This window comes from Cebus imitator, unplaced genomic scaffold (assembly GCF_001604975.1).
Source record: "Cebus imitator isolate Cc_AM_T3 unplaced genomic scaffold, Cebus_imitator-1.0 Scaffold218, whole genome shotgun sequence".
Lineage (NCBI taxonomy): Eukaryota > Metazoa > Chordata > Mammalia > Primates > Cebidae > Cebus > Cebus imitator.
In genome coordinates, this window is record NW_016107533.1 from 783,069 (window position 1) to 809,363 (window position 26,295).

The window sequence follows — 26,295 nt, forward strand, 5'->3', positions numbered from 1 at the left end:
ATTGTAAAGACCATCAACACTATGAAGAAACTGCATCAACTAATGAGCAAAATAACCAGCTAGTGTCATAATGACAGGATCAAATTCACACATAACAATTTTAACCTTAAATGCAAAAGGGCTAAGTACCCCAATTAAAAGACACAGACTGGTAAATTGGATAAAGAGTTAAAACCCATATGCTATATTCAGGAGACCCATCTCACATGTAAAGACACACATAGGCTCAAAATAAATGGTTGGAGGAATATTTACCAAGCAAATGGAATGCAGAAAGAAAGAAAAAAAAAAAGGGTGTTGCAATTCTAGTCTCCAATAAAACAGACTTTAAACCAACAAAGATCAAAAAAGAAAGGGCATTACATAATGGTAAAGGAATCAGTGCAACAAGAAGAGCTAACTATCCAAAATATATATGCACCCAATACAGGAGAACCCAGATTCATAAAGCAAGTTCTTAGAGAACTAAAAAGAGACTTAGACTCCCATACAATAATAGTGGAGACTTTAACACCCCACTGTCAATGTTAGACAGATTAACAACACAGAAAATTAACAAGGATATTCAAGACTTGAACTCAGCTCTGGACCAAGTGGACCTAGTAGACATCTACAGAACTCTCCACCCAAGATCCACAGAATATACATTCTTCTCAGCACCACATCATACTTATTCTAAAATTGACGACATAATTGGAAGCAAAACAATACTCAGCAAATGCAAAAGAATGGGAATCATAGCAGTCTCTCAGAGCACAGTGCCATCAAATTAGAACTTGTGATTTAGAAACTGACTCAAAACCACACAACTACATGGAAACTGAACAACCTACTCCTGAATGACTACTGGGTAAATAACGAAATTAAAGCAGAAATAAAGAAGTTCTTTGAAACTAATGAGAATAAAGACACAGCATACCAGAACTCTGGGACACAGCTAAAGCAGTGTTTAGAGGGAAATTCATAGCACTAAATGCCCACAGGAGACATTGACAGCCTAACATCAAAATTAAAAGAACTACAGAAGCAAGAACAAACAAATTCAAAAGCTAGCAGAAGACAAGAAATAACTAAGATCAGAGCAGAACTGAAGGAGATAGAGACACAAAAATCCCTTCAGAAAATCAATAAATCAAGGAGCTAGTTCTTTCAAAAGATTAGCAAAGTAAATAGACCACTAGCCAGACTAATAAAGAAGAAAAGAGAGAAGAGTCAAATAGACAAAATAAAAAATGTTAAAGGGGATGTCAACATTGATCCCACAGAAATACAAACTACCATCAGAGAATGGTAAACACCTCTATGCAAATAAACTAGAAAATCTAGAAGAAATGGATAAATTCCTGGACACATACACCCTCCCAAGACTAAACTAGGAAGAAGTCAAATCCCTGAATAGACCAATAACTAATTCTGAAATGGAGGCAGTAATTAATAGCCTACCAACCAAAAATGCCCAGGATCAGACAGATTCACAGCCACATTCTACCAGAGGTACAAAGAGGAGCTGGTACCATTCCTTTTGAAACTATTCCAAGCAATAGAAAAAGATGGACTCCTTCCTAACTCATTTTATGAGGCCAGCATCATCCTGATACGAAAACCTGGCAGAGACACAACCAAAAAAGGAAATTTCAGGCCAGTATTCCTGATGAACATTGATGCAAAATCCTCAATAAAATACTGCAAACCAAATCCAACAGCACATCAAAAAGCTTATCTGCCATGATCAAGTTGGCTTCATCCCTGGATTGCAAGGCTGGTTCAACATATACAAATCAACAAACATAATCCATCACATAAACAGAACCAATGACAAAAACATGATTATCTCAATAGATGCAGAAAAGATCATTGATAAAATCCAACGCCCCTTCTTGCTAAAACTCTCAATAAACTAGGTATTGATGGAACATAAATTAAGAGCTGTTTATGACAAACCCACAGCCAATATCATATTGAATAGGCAAAAGCTGGAAGCATTCCCTTTGAAAACTCACACTAGACAAGGATGCCCTCTCTCACCACTCCTATTCAACATAGTATTAGAAGTTCTGGCCAGGGCAGTCAGGCAAGAGAAAGAAAGAAAGCGTATTTAGATAGGAAGGAAGGAAGTCAAATTGTCTCTGTTTGCAGATGACATGACTGTATATTTAGAAAATCTTATTGTCTCTACCCAAGATCTCCTTAAGCTGATAAGCATGTTGAGCAAAGTCTCAGGATACAAAATCAATGTGTGAAAATCAGAAGCATTCTTATACATCAATAATAGACAGATTGCCAAATCATGAGTGAACTCCCATTCGCAATTGCTACAAAGAGAATAAATTACCTAGGAATACAACTTACAAAGTATGTGAAGGACCTCTTCAAGGAGAGCTACAAACCACTGCTCAGGGAAATAAGAGAGGACACAAACAAATGGAAAAACATTCCATGCTCAGGGATATGAAGAATTAATATCATGAAAATGGCCATACTGCCCAAAGTAATATATAGATTCAATGCTATCCCCATCAAGCTACTATTGACTTTCTTCACAGAATTAGAAAAAAGTACTTTAAATTTCATATGGAACCAAAAAAAGAGCTGTATAGCCAAGACAATCCTAAGCAAAAAGAACAAAGCTGGAGGCATCATGCTACCTGACTTCAAACTATACTATCAGGCTACAGTAATCAAAACAGCATGGTACCGGCACCAAAACAGATATATAGAACAATGGAACAGAACAGAGGCCTCAGAAATAACACCAACACAGCTACAACCATCTGGTCTTTGACAAACCTGACAAAAACAAGCAATGGAGAAAGGATTCTCTATTTAACAAATGGTGTTGGGAAAACTGGCTAGCCATATGCAGAGAACTGAAACTTGACCCCTTCTTTATACCATACAAAAATTAACTCAAGATGGATTAAAGACTTAAACATAAGACCTAAAATCATAAAAACCCTAGAAGAAAGCCTAGGCAATACAATTCAGGACACAGGCATGATGGATAAAGACTTCATGACTAAAACACCAACAGCAATAGCAACAAAAGCCAAATTAGACAAATGAGATCTAATTAAACTAAAGAGCTTCTGCACAGCAAAAGAAAATATCATTAGAGTGAACAGGCAACCTACAGAATGGGAGAAAATTTTTGCAATCTATCCATCTGACAAAGGGTTAATATCCATAAGCTACAAGGAACTTAAACAGATTTACAAGAAAAAAAACAGCCCCATCAAAAAGTGGGCAAAGGTTAAGAACAGATACTTCTCAAAAGAAGACATTTATGTGGCCAACAAACATATGAAAAAAAGCTCATCATCACTGGTAATTAGAGAAATTGCAAATCAAAACCACAACAAGATACTATCTCATTCCATTTAGAATGGTGATCCTTAAAAAGTCAGGAAACAACAGATGCTGGAGAGGATGTGGAGAAATAGGAATGCTTTTACACTGTTGGTGGGAGTGCAAATTAGTTCAACCATTGTGGAAGACAGTGTGGTAATTCCTCAAGGATCTAGAACCAGAAATACCATTTGACCCAGCATATCATTACTGGGTATACACCCAAAGGGTGATAAATGATTCTACTATAAAGATACATGTACACGTATGTTTATTGCAGCACTATTCATAATAGCAAAGACTTGGAACTAACTCAAATGCCCATCAATGATAGAGTGGATAAATAAAATGTGGGGCATACACACCATCGAATACTATACAGCTATAAAAAAGGATGAGTTCATGTCCTTTGCAGGGACATGGATGAAGCTGGAAGCTATCATTCTCAGCAAACTAACATAGAAACAAAAAACCAAATACCATATGTTCTCACTCATACATGGGAGTTGAATAATGAGAACACATGGACATATGGAGGGGAACATCACATACCAGGGCCTGTCATGGGGTGGGTGGCTAGGGGAGGGATAGCATTAGGAGAAATACCTAATGTAGATGACAGGTTGATGGGTGCAGCAAACCACCATGGCATATGTATACCTATATAACAAACCTGCATGTTCTGCACATGTATGCCAGAACTTAAAGTATAATAAAAAAGTTTCAGCACGAAGAATAATCACAAAAGTTTCTAAAATAAAAATTCTCTAACATGGAGAGCAATCTTTGCTGATTGAAAAGTTAAGCCTTCATGAAACAGTCCATTTGCTTCACAGCCATGTAAAATTGAGAATCTAAATTGGTGTGATACACCTTTTGAGCTGCAATTTTTAAAGCTTTGGACTATATCAGTGAAGTATACAATTCTATTGATCCACTATTCTAGCTGGCCATCCTTGAGATTATAAAACTTTTTTCCAGAATTAATGGAAAAAAGGGTCAATGTTTGGTGAAACCTTATAGAAAAGATAAAATTTAATATGCTAATTTTAGGACAGAAACAAATGAATATGTACAATTTCTTATGATAAACGTAACTTAGGATCTGGAGTGTTAAAACCTTATGGACCTTCCTGGGCCACTGGCAGTTAACAGATATGATTTTTTGAATCATAGATTTGATGTAGGTCAAATTGGCCTTAGTTTTGCTTGCCCTAATTTAAACTAGCATGATTACCATGATGAAATCAGGGTTGGGTCAATCTTCTCTGGCCTTCTGTAGGGGCACTTTAGTGTAGACACAATACCAAGGCAGAAGCAGTGGACTGCAATTATGTTAAGTTATTATTAGGTACATAAATAGATACATTTGAGGATTCCATTTTTACAAAGAGTGATGAGATGAAACCTTGTTTTCAACTGCAGATATTATGTCTATGAAGCAGAGGCTATCAGAACATGAAAGTGGCATGTTTCTTCCTTGGTAGTAGGTGAGGGAATGGTGATGCTGGGGAAAGATGAAGATTAAGAATATGGAAATATTAGGAATAACATAATAAAATAAATATTATTTCAAGGCTGCACTACACTGAAATAATTTGCTTCTATATGCAACTTGTATAGAGATTAAATAAATTACATTACAGAGTGAGGAATAAAATGGCTATCAACCCATGTTTATAAATGTGGTTCTCACAATTTAGGCTTAGTATGATTTATTAATGATGATATAAATGAAAGTCATCTTCATATTGATTTAAAAGTTTTATTAAATATAAAAATAGGAAAAATAAACACAAGAATAGCAAGGAAACTACTAAATAAGAAGACCTCTGGGAAGAGGTAGTGGGGGCAAGCAGAACTACTCCCAGGTATAAAAATGTGTTACAAAGCTCTTTCATTAAATGGTAAGTACTTACACAAGAATACACTATCAGATAAATGGAATAAAATAAAACATCCAGAAGTAGATCCAGCTACATATAAAAATTTAGTTTATGACAAAAGTGGTATCTCAAATCACTGGAACAAAATGCTCTGTTTACTTCACAGTGTGGGGACTAGTGGATAGCTATTTGGAAAAAGATAAAAGTAGATCCCTTTCTTTCATCACATCCAAGAATAAACTCCAAATGGATCAGAGATCTAAATATAAAAAGTAAAACTATACAAGTACTGAAAAGAAGAAAACACCCCATGAGTGAATTCCTCTGAAACCAGTGTATAGGAAAGGCTTTCTAAGTATCACTAAAGTGCCATACACAATAAAAGACTGATAAATTTGACTACATAATAAAAATTTTGCATGTCCTGAAAAATAATCACTAATTCAAAGACAGTTGACAAACTAGGAGAAAATAGTCAGAACATATGTCAGATAAAGGGTTAACACACTTTATTTGAGAACTTTCACCAAAAAATGTATATATACTTTAAAACAATATTAAGATGGTAAAAACATATAATTTTACCTGAAAAAAAAAAAAAAAGATAAAATCAATACAATCAAAGTTAAAAAAAAAAAAAAAAGGAAAAAAGACCTATAGAAATCCTTTAGAAAATGACCCATAAAAATCCTACTAAAAGAAACAAAAATATATAAAAGTAGTCCTTGGTCACATGAAAATATGTCTAATTTTCATGACATAAAAATGCAAATTAAACTACATTGAAATTCCCTTTTTCACCCAAAGAGTTGGCAAAAATTCAAAAGCTTGAGAACACATTCCATTGACAAGACAGTGGAGAAACAGGTAATGCCATACATTGCTGATGGACAGGTGGAACTCCTCTGGAGGGGAATTTAGCCCTCTCTAAGCAACTACATATACCCAAATCTCAACACAGAAATCCCTCTATGAATTTATTTCAAATGTATATCTTTAATAATCTGAAATAGTATGAAAGCACATATGTATTAAGTTATTCATAGAGTACTGTCTTTAATTGTCAAGCATAGAAGATTGGTTGAATAAACTATGGTACATACAGAAAATGGAGTACTATGCAGCTATAAGACAGAATAAGGAGGGACACTATTTACCGTTATGGAATGATTTCTGGGAGACTTAATTAGGGGAAAAAAGCAAAATGCCCATATATTATTATGGGCCATATAATATATGGGCCATATAATATAAACAAAATGCCATATATATATTACGCTAACTTTGTGTATAAAAGAAGGGACATTTTTAAGATTCATATAAATTATTATTATTTATATAATAAGCACAAATCAGAAAGCAAGTTAGTTGCCTTTAGAGGTTTGGGGAAATTGGATAGAAGGAATACAGGAAGAAGTGACACATCTCTGATCATACCTTTTTCGTACAGTTTGACTTTTGAAAGCATGTTAATATTCTACATATTCCAAAAATAAAATCAATATGAATAAGAAGGAAGTTCCAAAACTGAAAGCAAACTGAAATACATTAACCTAATTACATTTCAAATGAACAGCACGGCCATACTAAAGGAAAGTAAAGGAAGAAGGAAAGAACAACTAAAGTAACTTAAAAACACAGTATCTAACTATATGCCCTCATTCTTGGGGTAGGAGGGGAAGAATAACTGCAAAGAAATCCCAAAATCTTTTTGGTAGATTTGTTATTGTAATGGCATCGGCAAAGCAATTCCAAACCTACTTCAAGTATACCAAAGAGTTGTACAAATGAGTTAATATGTTGATGTGGTTAGAAGTTCTCACTGTGGAAGAAGGGATGTACAAAAATGGAATGCTGGAAGGCAAGAAAGTACACTTTGGGAGTGTATTGGAACTGAAGTTTTGACTTGAACTCATGATTTCTAAAATATATGTATATTTATGTGCACAGATACATGCACATATATATTTACACATGTCTGTTATATTGGTGTGCATGTGTATGCATGTATGTATGTGTGTTTATAATATATATGTACATAGACTTCCTAACTCTCTTTACTGAGAAAGCCAAGTAGCAAAGACCAGAGTAGCCAAGCAAACCTAATACCCAAATCATGGTCCTCACTAAAAGGAACCAGGGCTTCTGGGAGAAATATCTGATTCCAAGGCTCAGACAGGCTAGCTTGCTCCTGAGGAAATGTGCTACCTGTGGCATCCAACATTTATGTCCTTCTTCCCTTCAAATCCTAGGAAGCCAGCCATAGTTTCTTCCACTTACTATTGATACGATTGTCAGACAGTCTTCCTGGGTTTCCATGAAGTTTATAGTGATCCTCAGGATATTAAAGAACTTCCACCAATCCCAAATTGTCATTTACCTTTATCCTGTGTTCCTGCAAACATTTCTTTAAAGGCAATGTAAAACTCGGATCTTAATAGCCATCATAGTAAGCTTCCCTTATTTGTAATTGGATCCACATTTCTACTCCCAGATGGTCTTGTCAGAATTATAGATCTGGAAGGTTTTCTAGAACACAAAATAAATGTCAAAAACAGAAGCAACAGCAAATTAAATAGCTTACATTGCAGAATACACTCAGTATAGCATGGATAAAAACTCATTGGTCAAGAGGATTTACAGTGTGAATTTGCTGAAGCTTATTGGCCCCACAAGCTCAGTAGCTGACAATGCATCTGCCCTCAGAGCATAGGGAAAAATACACCAGAGACAAATGGCACTATAATAAACTAGCCCTCTAACATCTTCCAGAAATGAACATAACATTTTTATTACCAATAGGATTTGAGTGAAGATTATAGTTTAGATTAGCAGCCACAATCATGTGTCCCAATCCCTGGGGCAACCTATCTGAAGGAGAGTTACCCAATCACCCAGAATTGCTGCCATCCAAGGCCAATGGCCTTTATACCTACGTGGAGGCAGGTCTGAGCTCTGATCCAGACGTGTTCGACTTGGGAAGCAGTGTCCGAGCAGTCACCAAGCAGACAGGGTATGCTTCTTCCCTTGTAGAAGGGTTAGTGAGGGCAAGGAAAAGCAACTGAAAATTATTCTTCCCAGAGTTCAGATAAGGTGTTAACTGCCTAATTTACAGGCCCAGAAAGGACCTGCACGTTATGGCAAATTTTGAGTTCTGTAGTTTTTTTAAGTGTGAGCTCCCAACTTTCTAGCATGCACTCCTTGCTTTTGCTTCACACTGTTAAGCCATTGTCCCCTTTTTTGTATGAACGTTCATGGCTACTTCTACAGATTAATTCTGGCATAACAGAAGAGGCTCAAATGACTGCATTATAAGATTGAAGCTCACCTAACGTCAATCTTAGTTACGTGAGCTAGAATATCACGAGTTTTAATGTTTATTTGCTTAATTTACTTTTCTTTGGATGAAAAGAAAATGGGAGACTGAAAGGATTATGATTGGAAAATAGATTTTCTTCTCCCTCTCTATCCTTAAACTGCCTAGTACTGTGCTTTCAAGTGGCTTATGGAAAGGATTCAAAGTGAAGGGTGAAAAGACAAATAGGAGCTGTTTCTATTGTCATCCTCTGAAGTTTCCATGAGCAGACTGAAAGTTCAATTGAGGTCTAAAAAAAAATTAGCAGATGCCAAAAGGCCAGCAGCCAAGATTTGTGTCTTTGTGCAAGAACTGAATAGCTACCAACAGCTAGGAAATTTTTAAAACCTTGGCAATGATGGAAAAGTCCTATGAAAAAGAGATTGAGAAAGGGAGAAACGTTTCTGAACTAATTAGACTTATGAACCTGTAAAAGAATGTTCTCTACAGATCCTAGGCCTCTAAGCATGTAGATAACTGAAATTTTAAGACTAGGAAATGACATTTATTTATTTTTTTAATGATGCTGTAAGTAATGGTGGTTGAAATGACTCAGAGCTAACTTGGAATACTTTAGTGAAGGGAAGTGACATGCATAATTATTAGTCAAAATTGAAGTTTACAACAAGTAAATATGTAAATGTGTAAGATGATTCTGTTTTTAAGTTAACATGACATCTTAACAAGAGGTTTTTTTTTTCTCAGTTATAAATTTCATTAATTACATTCAGAAAATAGTAATTTGTCCTTCTTAATTTCCTTATGCTTCTGAATATTTAAATTGAAAATATATCTGTTTTGGTCATCTTCTTAAAAAAAGCTACTGTCAAAATAGTGAACAAAATTTACGCTGTGCAAAATGAATTGAAATCAATGCCAAAAAGTAGAAATGTGTTTTATAAAGTGGAATTTGAATTTTTAAGGTAAAAATGACAAAAATATGATTAAGGCAAATATGTAGGATTTTTTCTTTTTTCTTTTTTTTAACAAGTCTCAAAGATCTGACGGTTTTAAAGCAAATATGTAGGATTTTATTTACTGGTCAATTTATAAAACATGTAAATGCTTCAAAATGCTTATTCAGTGATAATTTTTTTATATACTGATAATCTTTATCAGAAATGAATATATGCTGTTATTTCTGCAAGGACAACTTTTCTATTAAATCGAGTATCTTAACAGAAAGCTGGATGTAATGACAGAGAAGAAACAGTAGAGGGCACTTTAGTTCTCTGACAAAACAATACCATTTCTAAAACTTTCATAAATCAGTAAAATCGACAATGAGATTTGAACTACCTAGTGAAGGTTTAACAAAAATGTAAAGTAGATTCTTCTGCTTCCCATAGCCTAACAAAATATATTTTAGGTAAATTTCATTTTCTTTCTTTAAGCAATTCATAAATCAATTGGGTATCATATGAAAAACATGTTCTCAGATCTGCAAATTAGTAGATCCAACATTTCAAGAGTATTTCATTTAAAAAAAAATCACATTGTTATCTGGAAATTGCCTGACTTATTGGATGCACTTTATTTAAATCAGTAAATTCTCATTATCCAGGATTTTTTTTACCAGTAAATTGAATACTCTAAATATGTAAGAATTAGCACTACAGAATTGTATATTTCTTGGTCTTAGACATGTTTCTTATTAATAATTTCCTCTAAAATCATCCCTATCGTCGTCCTCACCATCATAATCATTATTTCAAGGCATAGTTGCTGCTTTTAAGTATCTTCCACTCTATTCTAATTGAATAAAACAATAAATACATGAAAAAGCAAACAATAGAAAAGACATTGCACAATTAAATCTAAATTGTGTAGTTCAGTTTGTAAATGAACTCAGGCAAATCATTAAAATTCCCTGGGCCTCAGTTTTCACATTTTATAAATGAGATTCCATGCTTGATGATCAGACTCTGCAACACTGTCCTTTATTCTTACTTTGTATATTGTTCTATCAAATTTGGTCATCTGTGTCTTAGCTCTCAACAGATTTATGGTGTTTCTTAACCTTTTAGAATTTAAAGACCTACGGGAAAATCTTACAAAAGATATGGAGCTTATCCTCCTAAAAAATGCTATAATATATATCTTACTCAAAATAAGTATTCATTTCAGGAAGTTCGAGGAACTTCAGAAATCAATCCATGGGCTCCACAAACACTGTATAAAGAGGAGTTCAAGACCAGTCTGGGCAAGAGGGTGAGGCCCTGTCTTTATAAAAAAAATAAAAAGAGAGAGAAAAGTGAATATTTGATAGAGGCACAAATTATACAGTTCCCATATATTTGGGGGGATATCTTTAGAAATTTCGTGTGCTGTTGTTAGGTAAAGATAGGCGATGCAGGTGGAGAGGGAGGCTGGCCATATCTAGCAATTTTGGACTTTATGAAACAAGAAGAATTAAACTAGAGTGTTTAAACATAAAGGTGGCCAATATGCATTTTGGACAGCAAAATCAGAAAGAATGTAAAATAACTGGAGAAGAAAGACAGGAGATGAGGAAACCGTCAGTTGATCAGCACAATAATCTCGGTTGGACATAGTGAGAGCCTATTTTGAAGGCTCTCCAACATTAAGGATGTTCCCTTTTCTAAGATAGACCTACTTTGATTCTGTATAATAAATAATAAGACAAAGTTTTCAAACACTAAGGGATATTTTGAAATTAGCCAAAGGTTTGTTCTGTAATGTTTTTTGTTTTCTACTCAAGGCAACAGTTAGATATTAGCAAACTTGCTTTTGTACCCTTTTGTCTACGTGGGGTACATCAATAGCTTAAGCAGCCGAGGAGCCACTGAGGACATGTGGCAACTCCTCCTGAATATGAAGATATGGAGGGCTTTGCTCACCATCCACATTCAAGTTCAGCAGCAGGTGTTCTGTTGCTGAACACCTGTATTCAGTGACATGGACCCATATGGAAATACCTCTCTATTCTCTAGTAGCCAAATTAAAATGAGCAAGCAAAGTTTCTAGATAGGGAGGTTTATCACAGGAATTTAGTGAAAATTAAATGCAAGATATATAACTTTATGCATACATTGCCTTCTAGAAAATTTGTAGGCAGATCCTGATACTGCCTTACATTACCAAGTCCATTTATTTTCTATAAGAGAGGGAAAATATCATTAATTAAATGGTGAGGATGAGATACAGAGATGTCCTCATTCTTGTGAAGGGAAATTTAACTAGGAGCCTCCAAAAATAGAGCCAGAAATAAGACAAGGTCAATGGAATTGGAGAAAATAGAAAATAGTATAGAGTATTAGTTGGTTGAGTCCACCCAGAACTTAATGTTTCGTTAGATGTGGGAAGTGAAACTGATGGTTCTAAACTATCTGTAGAACAAAACCCGCATCCCTCATTGGAAGCACTTCAAGATCTGGCTCAATCTGCTTTCTGGCCTCACGTCCACCTAGTACCTACCTCACGGTCTGTGTTCAGTGGTCACCAGACTACTAAACACGCCATACTCCCTGATGTCTGTGGGAAGTAATGTCCTCTTGAACCAGAAGGTCCTTCCCCACGACTCTCCCTCTGGTGAAATCCTATCCATCCCTAAACCCAACCCCAAAGTAACTTTCTCTACATAAGCTCTTGTTGACTCCCTGTCCACCTCCTGCAGGCAGAATTAACTACCCACTCTCTGGGCCACCTAGGACTGTATTCATGTGTATAATGCTCATCACAGAATACAGAGGTGAACATTATTCACATCCACCTTTGCCACTGACTGTGAGCTCCTCAAAGAAAGGTAGTCTAATTCCTTTCATACCCCAAGCTCCTAGCACAATGTTGGTACATAATATGAAATAGAACAGCATTTCTTAAAGAAAAAGAGAGGAATTCCAGTCAAAAGGCCCTTGTAATGATCCAGAAAGTCTCATATGGGCCTAGATATGGAAGGTGGGACTGGGAATAGAAATTCAAAATTGTTAAAATAGAATAGCAGATTGGATGGGTAATTAAATGTAGGAACTGAGAGATAAGAACAACTTGAAGATGATTCTGACCAAGTTTTCTGGCCAAGTTTTCTGAGAGAACATAGAGGATATTGTAAACATAGGAAGAGAAGGAAAACGGAAAGGAAATTAATTTCTTTTCAGACTTTTCAACTTGACATGAAGGAGGACATTAATTTGTAGATTTTAGAAGATAGCTGTGTATTCAGAACTGAAACTTTAAGTTCAGGGATTACAACAAATAACTGTATTTGGGGTTTTGTCTCTAAGAAATGAGGAAGACAAGAGAAGGAAGTGAAAGAAATCTGACAAGAGACCAGATGAAGTGATCCAAGAAAAGGCAGTGCCATGGGAACCAAGAAAGAAGACCAAAAGTGAAGAATGTTGAGTCTGAGCCAGAGAAGGATTGATGGTTACATTGCCACTGTAAGGTCGGAGAGGGCAGTTTCACTAGAACAGTGGCGGCAGAATGGAGATGGAGCCAGTGGGGAGGAGGGTGAGGAGAGTGAGTGCAGCCTCCTCTTCACAATATTAGTCATAACGGGGCAGAGGGATCTTGCTATATACATCCTGTAAATCATTTCTAGTTGTGACCTACATTGTCTTCTAATTGAATGTTGGCTTAATCAAATTACATTAAAGCTTCAACTGTCCACAGCTACTAAGATAATTTTTGCTTTTTAATTTAAGACATTAAAAATACTATCTCTGTATAAGCCTGGGGTTGGGGTGGAGAAGTAGTTCGATGATTCACTTATCCTCTCATTTAAAGTTTATCATTTAAATCTCATTATGAATCAACTAATTTGGAGGGTTTCATCCTAATAAGATAAACCCGGAAGACCTTAAAGAATTCCTGAGAAGAGGGGGTGGGGTGGGCAGAGGAGGCACTGCCATCAAATCCAGTTGGAATTGCATATGCTCAGCTGCTGTAGGGCTGGGGTCAGGTTTTAATTGTGAGCCCTACACACTTGAAGTCATTATTTGTTACTTGGCTTTGTCCTCCTGGCACTCTAGATTGCAGGCTGTATTGTTTAATGTAGCAAAGGGAGAATTGAAATGTCTGCCCTTCTCGCAGTTGAGTACTTTTTATTGTCTCATCCCCTATTTATTACCGAGGAGGTCTGGATTTTAGATCATAATCAGTGAGGCTCGTGACTCTTTATCCAGCACCATGCCCATTTCCGGGTATGTATAGTCTACTGAATTTCAAATTAAAGACCTGTGTGTTTTAATTTGGTTTTAGCCAATTATATTTGAAATACATGTTCTGAACCAGTTTTGGGAAGTTTATTAAAATCCAGGTAAAAAACAGGCTTTTCCGAGATCAAAGATATTAATTAAATAATACATCTCACTCTGTCAGTGACCTTTTAAGAAATATACTAGATAGATTTCTCCAAAGGAAATGTTTCTTTCCCAGGAGAAGAAACAGGAATCCCTGGTGAAAGCAGTTTAAAAGTGACAAGAAATCTGAGGAAAGAGACTTCTGCTTCTAGTAATTGCAGATGAGGCAATTCCTGCTGAAAATCAATTTTAAGAAAAGCTGCAGTTTACGTATTTATTTAGACATAATTTGCTTATGTATTTTATTACTTATTTACATGTTAGCATCTCCCTGCTAGAATATAAGCTACAAGAAGGCAAAAATGTTGTTTTGTTCAATGATATATATCCCAAGCATCCGGGACTCTATCTGGTACGTACCAACTGCCGCATAATTATTTGTTACATGAGTGAATAAATTATCTAAAACCACTCAAATCCTGGGAGCATTTCACTTTACTACCACAGGGTAGCTCTCTTCGGGCCCTGCCCTGTCCCTGCCCCTTTACTCTCTCAGACCTTTTCGTTCTCCCACTCAGCGCATTTCTACTGCATCTCTCTTCCCTGGAGAACACAACTCAGGGGAGAGTAGCCCATCTCCTGTTCCACTGTTGAGGGAAGAGTCCTCCATTGTCTTTTGCTTGTTCTTGCCCCATGGAGTGGACATGAGAGAAAGGTCCCGTAGCCCTCTTGGTCTTGGTTGGAACACGAGTGAGATAAAAACTGGACATCATTCTTAGGACTTAATCTTACTGAGACCACAAGCTGGAATAGACGCTTGATATTAGCATGGCTTCTGTATGATTTTGATGAGTATCATGGTCTCCACACTTAAATATTAATATCTTATTGTATTGGTGATGATGATGTTCATTGGCCCAGGGCAAAAGGTAAAGGTTGTGTTATAAAGCTGCTTTATTCAACCTCCACCACATCCCCTTATGGAGCAATTACGATGCCTGTATTTATTGTACTGAGAAAGAAAAAAAACTAAGGCAGAAGATACCGTATTACCTGTCCCTTTGTGACACTTTGGCTGGCCAAGCCATAATGGCCAAAGAGGAGCAACTGTCAAAATGTGAGTGGGGATAGAAAAGAGGAGAGTAACTTGCACTTTTGCACCTACAAGGACTCTCTTTTCCCCTCTGGTAGCCATGGAAACCACTCCTTGCACCTCCTTTCAAGAGACCCTGCATGGGGAGCACAGTTGACTGACAGCTCCAACTGCTGCTCCTTTGAGTCCACCATGGGACTCAGGCCCAAGCCATGTTTCTTCCAGGCTTCTCCAGGTAGAGACGGAGCAGGTGGGGTTGCCCCAGGCAGGCCATCAGGCCGTCTTGACCTATGTGGGACGTCTAATGCTTCCAGGTCTGAAGGCTCACCTGCCACTTCCTGCTACCTCTCCTTTATCCTTCACGGGAGTTTCCTCCCATCTATCTCCTGTGTATCTAATCCTGTCTTGGCATCAGCTTATTGGAGGACTTGAACTGATATGCACTCAACAGCCAGTAAATCCTGCTAATTCACAAAATCTTTGATTATCAGTACTAAAGAAAGACACTGTGGGTGAAGATGTCATTTTCTAAAAGACTTCCTGGGGATAATGTATCACCAAAAGTAGGTGGCAAATGCATCTTTGATCACATGAAAGAATCAATGAAGGAGGTTCTTGATCTGGTTCAGAGATGACTTTAGAATGTCCCAAACCCTTTAAATACGTGTGTATTGAATATGTGTGCAATCTCCTTGAAGAACATTTATACCTTTCATCGACTAATCTACAAAATTATCAGCAGTGGCAGTTAATTGTCAGTTAACTAGGTATTTCACAACTCACATTAACATGAAATGTTACATAACTTATTATATCCAATAATAGGCGTGCCTCCGTTTTCCACTCCAAACTAAATGAACTTTTGTCATCTTTGGAGCTCTGCAAACTAAGCCTCTAGTATAAAAATAATTAGTATTGCATTCTTCATCAAATACTGAATTTTAAAATAACTCATGCTTTAATTTAAATAGTTATTAACACGAAAGAAGTAAGTAATTGAGAAATCAGTAGGTTAATTTTTTATATTAGGGAATTAAATCTCAGTAGAAGATGCTTCAACTCTTAGCCCAGACAATGCGTAAAGTTAATCACTGGAAGATAGTGGAAAAGCAAAACACCTCTAGCAGCTGTTCTCAAGGAAAAGGTTTGTGTCAGCACCGCTTATATCAACTCTACTCAGAACATTTGTGTCAGCAGCATAAAGGCTGGCATGTCAGCATCTCTGTTTTATACCCAAACCCCAAAAATGTGTATAGTTTAATTAGACCAAATACAGAGAATGGTTTGTTGATAACTCATCCTGGAGGTAATAGCTTCCTAAGGGAGACATTCCTGCCCCACCCTGGGGAACCATCCGATATTTTTCAGTGAAAAAACAACCCCTCGTGGCTTGTTCCCTACTGGAAACTCTTCTCAGAAAGTAATAACTTTACTCCTGGATGTAGTGGAATATTTTTGGTGAGTTGGGACCAATAATTTGTCTGGACACCCACAGACATCTGTGTTCTGCTACTACCAATTTCAGCTAAGCACTCTGAATTCCTCCCTGTGCAGGTTTATCTTGTTCTGTCCTCAATTTCAATGTGAAAAGGAAAGTTGCAGAGAGAACTAGCAGAATAGAAAAGCCCTATAGTCCACTGTTAGGTTAAAATAAGTGAGGCGTTCAAAGGGACAGCAAGTTCCTTGGAAGGCAGATTAGCTTCATCAGCAGAGAATGACTTAAGAACAAATAGAGAACTCGCTCCCTTTCATCCTGGAATGTTTTTTTAAGTTTGTTTGGTCCTTACCTTGGTAAAAAATTCTTGCTCAGTATTCTCAATGACTCAGTTCCTAGTAGCAAGTGATAATTTTAGGAAGCACCTCAAGTTCATTCTTCAAAAACGAAGGGAAGAGATTTTTGTCGAGTGGGGGAAGGGTAACAGCTGCATAGTGCATAGGTTGCTGTCTTTTCAGTCACCAACAGGAGAATTAAATCCAGTTAAGGTTTAGAAAATATGGAATCATTTGAAACCCTTTCTATGGAGAACAAGGTGATAGGAATAAATGTCAGAGGAGAGTTAAAATAAAACTGTGTTCAGACTTTTGAAGCAAAAACCAGAGATTTCTGTATGGCAGTGACAACCAGATACTAACTTCTGACAAAACAGTCGCCACACCCAGCTAAGTTCCTTCCTGACCACTAGCTGAGTTCCTTGTATTTCAGTTTCTACTGGCACCTTCCTTTTCTAAAAGGGACAGTCACCTAAGTTCTGAACTAAAACATCTGTTCTGAAACACACACACACACACACGCACACACACCATGGATACTTTTTTTTATTTTTACTGTCCTTTAGGTTCTGGGGTACTTGTGCTGATCATGCAGGATTGTTGCATAGGTACACACATGGCAATGTGGTTTGCCTCCTCCATCCCCCCGTCACCTACATCTGGCATTTCTCCCCATGTTATCCCTCCCCGGCATCCCAATCCCCCCATTGTCCCTCCCTTTGCCCCCCCAATAGACCCCAGTATGTGATGCTCCCCTCCCTGTGTCCATGTGTTCTCATTGTTCATCACCCGCCTATGAGTGAGAACATGCGCACCACAGATACTTTTAAAGCGTTACTCTTCATTGCAGAGATATCATGGGGTAGTCAGCAAGTGTGAGGTGGTCATCATAAATTCATATCAAGTGAGGGCTCTTGTTTTGGGTTTTTATCTATTTACTAAAAAATTTTGGCTGGGCATGGTGGCTCACGCCTGTAATCCCAGCACTTTGGTAGGCCAAGGAGGACAGATCATGAGGCCAGGAGTTTAAGACCAGCCTGACCAATATGGTGGAACCCCGACTCTACTAAAAATACAAAAAAATTAGCCATATATGGTGGCACACACCTGTAGTCCCACCTACTCGGGAGGCTGAGGCAGAAGAATCGCTTGAACCTGGGAGGCAGAGGCTGCAGTGAGATGACATAGTGCAATTGCACTCCAGCCTAAGTGACAGAGTGAGACTCCATCTCACAAAACAACAACAACAAAAAAAAACAAACAAAAAATCTTTTTACCAGTGCTCTGAAAGAGACAGAAAGAAAAATAGAAAGCTTAACTTGGGGCCACAAATGTTCTCACCCAGAAGGAGTTAATGCTTCTGCAAAAGCCTATGGCTATAACCCCATTGACTCTTAAAAAAAAAAAGTATACAAATATTTCTTTCCAGTTTGACCAGTGTCTGTTCACATTTTAAAGATATACTTTCATAGTCATAATTCTGGAAAAGCCAGTTATGGACATGAGGATCACAGTAAAATATATTAGGTGTCATATGTTACTTTGTTAACACAGAGTAATAATTTTTACTTGCACTGCATCTTTTTGAAGGATCACAAATTGCTTTACTGCTGTCACTACAGAGCCACTATTCAATCATTTTGAGGAATTATAAAGGACATTAAAAAACCTCTGAAGATGAAAGAAGGGAAATTCTTTTCCAATCTAATAAAAAGGAAAAAGAAGTGTCACAGGAAATTACAGACTGCTGGACCTATATGAGTACCAGAGCAAATGATCAAACAAGCCCTTGTAGCACTACATAAGATATGCAGCAGTGACACACTTATTACACTACATAAGATATGCGGCAGTGACACACGTCATACTACGTAAGATATGCAGCAGTGACACAGCTTTTTGAAGAGCATGATACTAACTAGGATTATGTGGGGGGTTTTGTTTTTGAAGCAATTTTAATGCCAATAGATTTCTGGGTCCATTGCATTGAATAAGTAACAAGGTGTCATGGACTGGGAATGAGAGACATGGATCTAGCCTTGTCTCTTCCCCATGTGACTCTGAATAAATTACTCATCCTTTTATTGTTTGGGTTCTCCTCCCATAAATCATATAATACTTCTTACTTGTCAATATCCCTTGAACTAGAGCCCTTGAGCAGGTTAGGCCTGGGGTCCAAAATCCTCAGGCCATTTGTCTCTCTAGTAAATGCCGTCTAGGGAGGCTGCTTGTCCTCCAGGATACCCACCACTGAAATTCATCCCTTTCATGCAGAAGCTTTGGGATGGAAAATGGCCACGTCTGGACCACAAGATCCCACTCTCCTTTCCCCTTGTCCACTGCTGATTAGTGCAGACATAGACACTATTCAAACTTGGTTGATCAAATTCTCTCTCCCAGGACACTGAATGGAAAGACAGAAAGGCATGCAATGATTGGAAATTGTCAATCTAGAGGGTCACAAGACATTTTAAAATTGTGAAATATAATAGCATAGAGTAAAATAGAGGGCAGAACTCTCAGCATCTCTTCCCACCACCCATTTCAGTGGCTTCCTCACAGTGTGTAGGACTAGCTGGGGCCAGCAGTGCTGGTCAGGGACTCCCATGGGTCTCATTTCTTATTCCTCCTTTTTGGACTGCTCTATACTGCAACCCTTCACTCTCACCTGGTGTCAACCAGATGCCCCCCAAGAGTTGAAACTCATGCCTATGGGGTCATCCTGGGGCCCTGTGTCTGAACCCTGGTTCTAAGAGGTGGCCTGGTAAGGGAATTACTCTTGCTTACTGGCACAATATTTCTTTTGTGGAATTGTATGAGATTGGGCTGCCAGAATAGTGTTGACACACTGATTTGGGAGTGCTGCACACCCTGTGGGGTCCTGTCAGTGGGCATCACTAGTGGCAAGAATAAGGCTTGTTTTGTGAGACCTTCATTTCATAATTATGTAATTTATAAGTAAATATTATATAGATATTTATATATTTTATATATAAAATTCTTTGATAATTTGTATTAATATGTATTGATATTATAAATTGATATATATTAAGTTGGCATACATTTCTTATTGTGAGTCATAATAAAAAATGCTGCCCTTGGTGAACTACCACCTTCACCTAAAAATAGATTAATATATGTAAAACCAATGTGAGTGAATGGCAGTAGCAACACATAATACAATTACAGTTGAATTATCTCAATGAAAACAATAACTTAGAAAAGGCAGAAATGAAGAAGATACTTTTTATTTTTTGGTAGAAACAGGGTTTCTCCATGTTGCCCAGGCTTGTCTCGAATTCCTGGCCTCAAGTAATCTACCCTCCTCAGCCTCCAAAATTGCTGGGATTACAGGTGTGAGCCACTGAGTCCTTCTGTGATGGAGAAACTTCTATACCATGATACGGAGTTGCCATTTATGCTGCTTTGGATTCATTCATGAGTCTAATAAACAGAATAGATGCATTCTTTCTTTAAGAACTGGGCAGAGCTAGAAACTCTAAGGTCAAAACAGAAGTCATAATGGGGATGGTCACTCAAACTGCAGTTCACAACTGCATCTCTTAAAGCCCAACAAATTACCATTTCAGGGCCCTTGCAAGTGTCTGAGTCTAATCATTACTGCAAAGTCCTCAGAGTTCAACCTTTGCATTTCACTACCTCTACCCTATCTACTATTTTGAATTGGCTTTTAAAAATTCTATTATATTACTGATCAACAATTGAATTGTAAAATTCCATCATTTTATTTAAATAAGATCTTTCAATTCCATGCAAAAAATAAAATTAGTCAAGACAAGTAAAAATCAAAATTTCAAACAGTTTTATATTTGCGTGACTTCTAGAAATTTCAGATATATTTTAAATCTTTCTTAATCTATTCAGTCAATTGTGTTGAGAATCAACATGTTAGCCCTGTCAGTGCCTGATCAAGCCTGAAAGAATCAAACTCTATGACTCAAGGTTAAAAGGAAAGTTTTAATACTTGAAAACCTGTCAACTACCTCATGATTTTTCTCCAGTTTATAGAGCTCATTATAGTAGTATTCCTTCCTCTTAAAAATTCATCTATGACTTACTGTCAGATACACTATCTTCAATTAAAGGTTATTCTTCCTGATAATGTTTCCAAATGCATACTCCTTTTTTCTTTAAAAAGTCTGAAGTTATTAACAAGTATAAGAAAATAGGCTTGATCATCACATTCGTTGACAGCTAGCATCACTCTCCCTATTTTTTTCTTTGAGACACCACAACCTTTTTATGTTCATGTTCTCTGTGCATGTTTATGACATCTATCAACAGGAGCCATACCTGCTAGGGTAAAGATATGGCACCAGAAGAGGGAGAGACATCGCCAGCCAAGTCCCTTGTAGCTTATGTCAGAGTGAATGATGATGGTGGAAGCTTGTAGAAGAACAGCAGAACCTGTGGGATCCTAAGATGCTTTATCTACATCAAAATTTGTGCAAACCTCTTGTGCTGAGCATTTTCTTGAACATTTTTCATATGCAACATAAGCCAAAATTCCATCTTTAAGCCAGATCATTCCACATCCCAAGTTACTCAACGAAGGCTATTTTTCAATGTTTTTGTCATCTTGTTTGATGGGTACACGATGATTTGGTATTTAGTTCTGAGTCCACTCAATATTCTTAGGAGAAGATCCCAGTCTTATAAGAAAGTGACATAAAGAATGGGAAAATGCAAGTATTGGCTTGTCATTGTCACTATCTTTTTTTCAGAGAAGGGAACTCTTGAGATCTCTGTTGCCCTTATTTCAAATTTCTGAGCATAGCTGCAAGGATCTTCATGATTTGTCTCATCTCTCATTATTGCTTAGTTCTGGTCATTCTTTAAAATCTACCCTAAATATTATCCATTGCCTACCACGTTCAGTTTGCAGTCATCTGCTCCAGGTGTACATGAGCAGGGAGGTGTGTGTGGCAAACAGCCATTTTGAAATGGTTTAGCATTTATTACCACTTCAAAGGTATGCTTTTGGCATTATCTCCAAATGATATTATATAAAGAGCCAAATAAATACACTGACAGGATATGTCATCATTCAGCTATTCATCACACAGTCTTAAACATGCACCATTGGTGACCCATACTGCCTGGATACCATGTTGTTCCCCACCTTGGGTCCATTGTTCTTATTGTTCAGCACTCACTTATCAGTGAAAACATGCAGTGTTTGGTTTTCTGTTCCTGTTTTGGGTTGCTAAGGATAACAGCTTCCAGCTCCATCCATGACCCTGAAAAGGACATGATCTCGTTCCTTTTTATTGCTGCCTAGTGTTCCATGGTGTATATGTACCACATATTCTTTATACAGTCTATCAGTGATGAATATTTGGGTTGATTCCATGTCTTTGGTATTGTGAATAGTACTGCAGTGAACATACACGTGCATGTAACTTTATAATAGAATGATTTATATTTCCTTGGATATACACCCACTAGTGAGATTGCTGGGTCAAATGATATTTTTGCCTCTAGATCTTTAAGGAATCACTACACTATCTTCACAATGGTTGAACTGATTTACATTCCCACCAGCAGTGTTAAAGCATTCCTTTTTTTTCCGCAGCTTCACCAGCATCTGTTTTTTCTCGACGTTTTAATAATGGCCATTCTCACTGGCACGAGATGATATCTCATTGTGGTTTTGATTTACATTTCTCTAACGATCAGTGATGTTGAGCTTTTTTTCATATGTTTTTTGGCCACATGAATGTTTTCTTTTGAGAACTGTCCGTTTATGTGCTTTGTCAATTTATTAATGGGTTTTTTTTTCTTAAATTCCTTGTAGATTTTGGATATTAGCCGTTTGTCAGATAGATAGATTGCAAACATTTTCTCCCATTCTATAGGTTATCAGTTCACTCTGATGATAGTTTATTTTGCTTTACAGAAGCTGTTTAGTTTAATTAGATCCCATTTGTTAACTTTTGCTTTTGTTGCAATTGCTTTTGGCATTTTTGTCATGAAATCTTTGCCTGTGCCTATGTCCTGAATGGGATTGCCTAGATTTTCTTCTAGGGTTTTTATAGTTTGGGGTTTTACATTTAAGTCTTTAATCCATCTTGACTTAATTTTTGTCTAAGATGAAAGGAAGGGGTCCAGTTTCAATTTTCTGCATGTGGCTAGCCAGTTTTCCCAACACCGTTTTTTAAATAGGGAATCCTTTCCCCATTGCTTGTTTTTGTCAGCTTTGTCAAAGATCAGATGGTTGTAGGTGTCTGGTCTCATTTCTGAGTTCTCTATTCTGTTCTATTGGTCTATATGTCTGTTTTTGTGCCAGTACCATGCTGGTTTGGTTGTGTAGCCTTGCAGTATAGTTTGGAGTTGGGTACTGTGATGCCTCCAGCTGTGTTCTTTTTGCTTAGGATTCTCCTGAATATTCAGGCTATTTTATGGTTCCATATGAATTTAAAAATAGTTTTTTTCTAATTCTGTCAAGAATGTCAATGGTGGTTTAATGGGAATAGCATTGACTCTATACATTACTTTGGGCAGTATGAACATTTTCATGATATGGAGTCTCTCTATCCATGAGCATGGAACGTTTTTCCATTTGTATGTGTAATCTATGATTTCCCTGAGCAGTGGTTTTTAGTTCTCCCTGAATAGGTCCTTCACTTTCCTTGTTAGCTGTATTCCTATGTATTTTATTCTTTTGGTAGCAATTGCAAAGGGGAGTTCATTCTTGATTTGGCTCTCTGACAATCTCTGTAATATTCTTTTACACATTCCTGCTTTGGTATGTGCTGTTTCCTTTCTTTTCTTTGCTGTTCTTAAAGAAGCAGCTCCAACTTACATTCTACCGTCGGACAGAATTATTTGCTCTCATAGTACATATCTTTATTGCAAACCACCTCGTTATGCATTATGTGTTTGTTTATATGCCTCTCTGTCCCTCCCATACACTGTGAAGACCCAGTGTTACCTTTGTTAAATGTGAATCACGAGAGCAACAGATACTTTTCATTCACCTGCTAAAAAGACCAGCAAATATCCAGTATACAGTGAGCACTGTGGCTAGGCAACATCTCTCAGAATGTCTGCATACTTCAATTATCCCTTTTGAGTTGCGTAGTAATCAAGTCTATTGCATTTGTTCTTACATCTTTATAGCAGTTTTACTAGTTATTGTAAGCAAGTAATTTCATTAAATATTAAACAAACATAAAATGAGCACAGCAGAAATGAAAGTTTTATTTCTGTGAAATGTATTCTGAAAGCTTTGGGAAAACTTGATAAAGGAAATCACAAAACAAACAAAAATATCCTGAAAAATTAATTATGGGAAATACCATTATATACAATTGAGGGGAAATTTTTAAACATCCAGATGGATTCTTCACTCAGATATATTGCAAGTATCATTAAATCTTTGCTCCATTTTAAAGAAACCTCAGCTGAAAAGTATTATGCATGCATGGGTTAGTTTTTATCAAGAAGAACAAGTTGGAGCTCCAAACAGCAGTGTCAGACTAACAATTAAAAAAAAGGTCCTGCTTTACATCAAAATATTGGCAAAATAAAGGTATAATAAAATGTTTAAGAAATATCCTTTTTAACCTTCTTTAATCCATGTTTAAACATGAACTAACAAATCCTTGATAAGAGACCTTCTACTGAACTTTGTCCTGACCCCTAACCTTTGCTGTAAGAGTGGATAAAAATAACAGAATCAAACTGAAACTAGAAACAGGAGGTAACCCCTCTCTGATGGGAAAAGTGAAATGTGACTGACATGCTGCCTGTGGCTATGAGTCACCTTGTGGAGGACACTGGGTTAAATGAGGTGTGAGAGATGGAGACAGAAAGCCTGATGATTTTGGCCCCTAAGAGTTGCTCCCTAGACCAGGAATATACCCTTCGTTCTAGAATTGATCACACAAACAGTATCCTTTCCTTTTTAAGTTCTTTAAAGCTGGATTTGTTTCTTGTGTAAACAAAAAAGTCAGAGTAGTAATAATTTTAAAACTTCTACCTTATATATTAAGGAATTGCTATTACTAAGGAATCTTTTAATTGACTCAAAAATATTACTAGATGTAATATTACTGGATATCTCCTCTGTGCCAGGCTCTGAGGATAGAACAGTGAACAAATCAGACAGTCAGGTTTCTCCGGGAATTTACAAGCTAGTGCTCTAGGGCTGGAATGGATTGCAAATATAAATTTTGTATTTACATCACACTAATATTTATATCATAATATTATTGCATTCATTATGCATTAATAGTTGACAGATCCAACATGGACCTTGAAGCACATGTGAATATTTTCAAGGGAGTAGCCATAAACCTTTAGTTAAATGTCAGTGAAAATAACTACATACTCCAAATCATATTCCCATTGTCAAATTCAGAAATTGGTGTTAAAGGAACTGTAAGACTTAACAAGCAAGACAATTTCTTATGTTCTCATGAGATAAATACACAGAGAATAGCCCCACATGGCTTGGTTCCTGCTGTATGACAGTACTTGTAGAAATTCAGAACTGGAATGTGCCTACACATAAGGAATGTGAGGCACAGAGGAATTTCCTGGTTCATTCATGACCAGCCAGACTGCAAATGCAGCAGATCCCAGCTAAGTGTTCAGATACGTGGTAGGTCACCATGGCTTAAAATTATGTCACAAGTAGTTTGTTACTAATAATAAAAAAGTAATGTTGGAAAATTATTACCTTTTTTTCAGAAATTAGATCACATTGATTATTTCTGTAACATGCTGCTTTGCATTCCAAGATTCATTCTTGAGCAGAAAAATGAATCAGCCTATTCCCTGCTCGTGAGCCAGAAATTACACATTCCCTGGGAAGTTCCTGAGAGAAGATTATGCAAATTGAGATTACAAGTCATGTTTCTTGTCACTGGACACATAAAGGCTGAGAATCATGGGAGCTGGTAGAAAATCCAGAACTAGAACCTAGTATCTTGAGTTTTATAGAGACTCTTGTATTTTAATTAACTTATAATAAAGGGTAGGATGGACTCTCAACCTTTAAATTTGGAGAAGGAGAAAAGTTAACGCTTATTACTGGCCCAAGAAAAATAAACCCACCTCAAATGAAGCTCAGGTTGTGACATCTCTAGAGCCCTTTCTTCCTCTGTTCCTCAAAGATCTGGTGGTAATTTTAAAATCTTGTCTAACTTTTGCTTGTTGTAGAGGAGGTTAATACTTTGCTCAAACTTGGTTTTTATCACATGGTATTAGAACATGCCAACTAACATCCTATTCAAATTCCTCAAATAAAATAAAACATCAGTGATTTGGGCCCAATGCTATATACCTCAGTTTCCAAAAGCTTTCAGTGTCAATTACTTTCCACAGTGAAGCAGTCCACAAGCCTCTTGATAATGCTCAGTCTTATCAATTGCAGGCCTGTTTATACTGCACAATAAAATCTAATTTCTTGTAATTACTGTTGAGAGTTAGGCTGCCTTAATCAATTGAATTCCTAAAGAAAATGATGATCTTAGAAGTAAACCTGAACTAAACAAGCTGGCAATCCAAATTTCCAGCAGCAATGGGGCTTCCTAATTTAGTTTATTCAATACATAC

At 36.9% G+C, this 26,295-nt stretch overlaps 1 long non-coding RNA gene across 1 annotated transcript in view; it reads right to left on the minus strand.

Annotated features, from left to right (window-relative positions):
- The window catches only part of LOC119474216, a 25,043-nt gene extending 5,931 nt beyond the window's left edge, over positions 1–19,112 (minus strand). The window contains exons 1-2 of the long non-coding RNA XR_005203504.1: positions 18,959–19,112; positions 7,512–7,760 (exon numbers count right to left, since the gene is read on the minus strand). This is a non-coding gene — a long non-coding RNA (uncharacterized LOC119474216). The remainder of the gene's footprint in view (positions 1–7,511; positions 7,761–18,958) is intronic.
- Between the last annotated feature and the right edge of the window lie 7,183 nt (positions 19,113–26,295).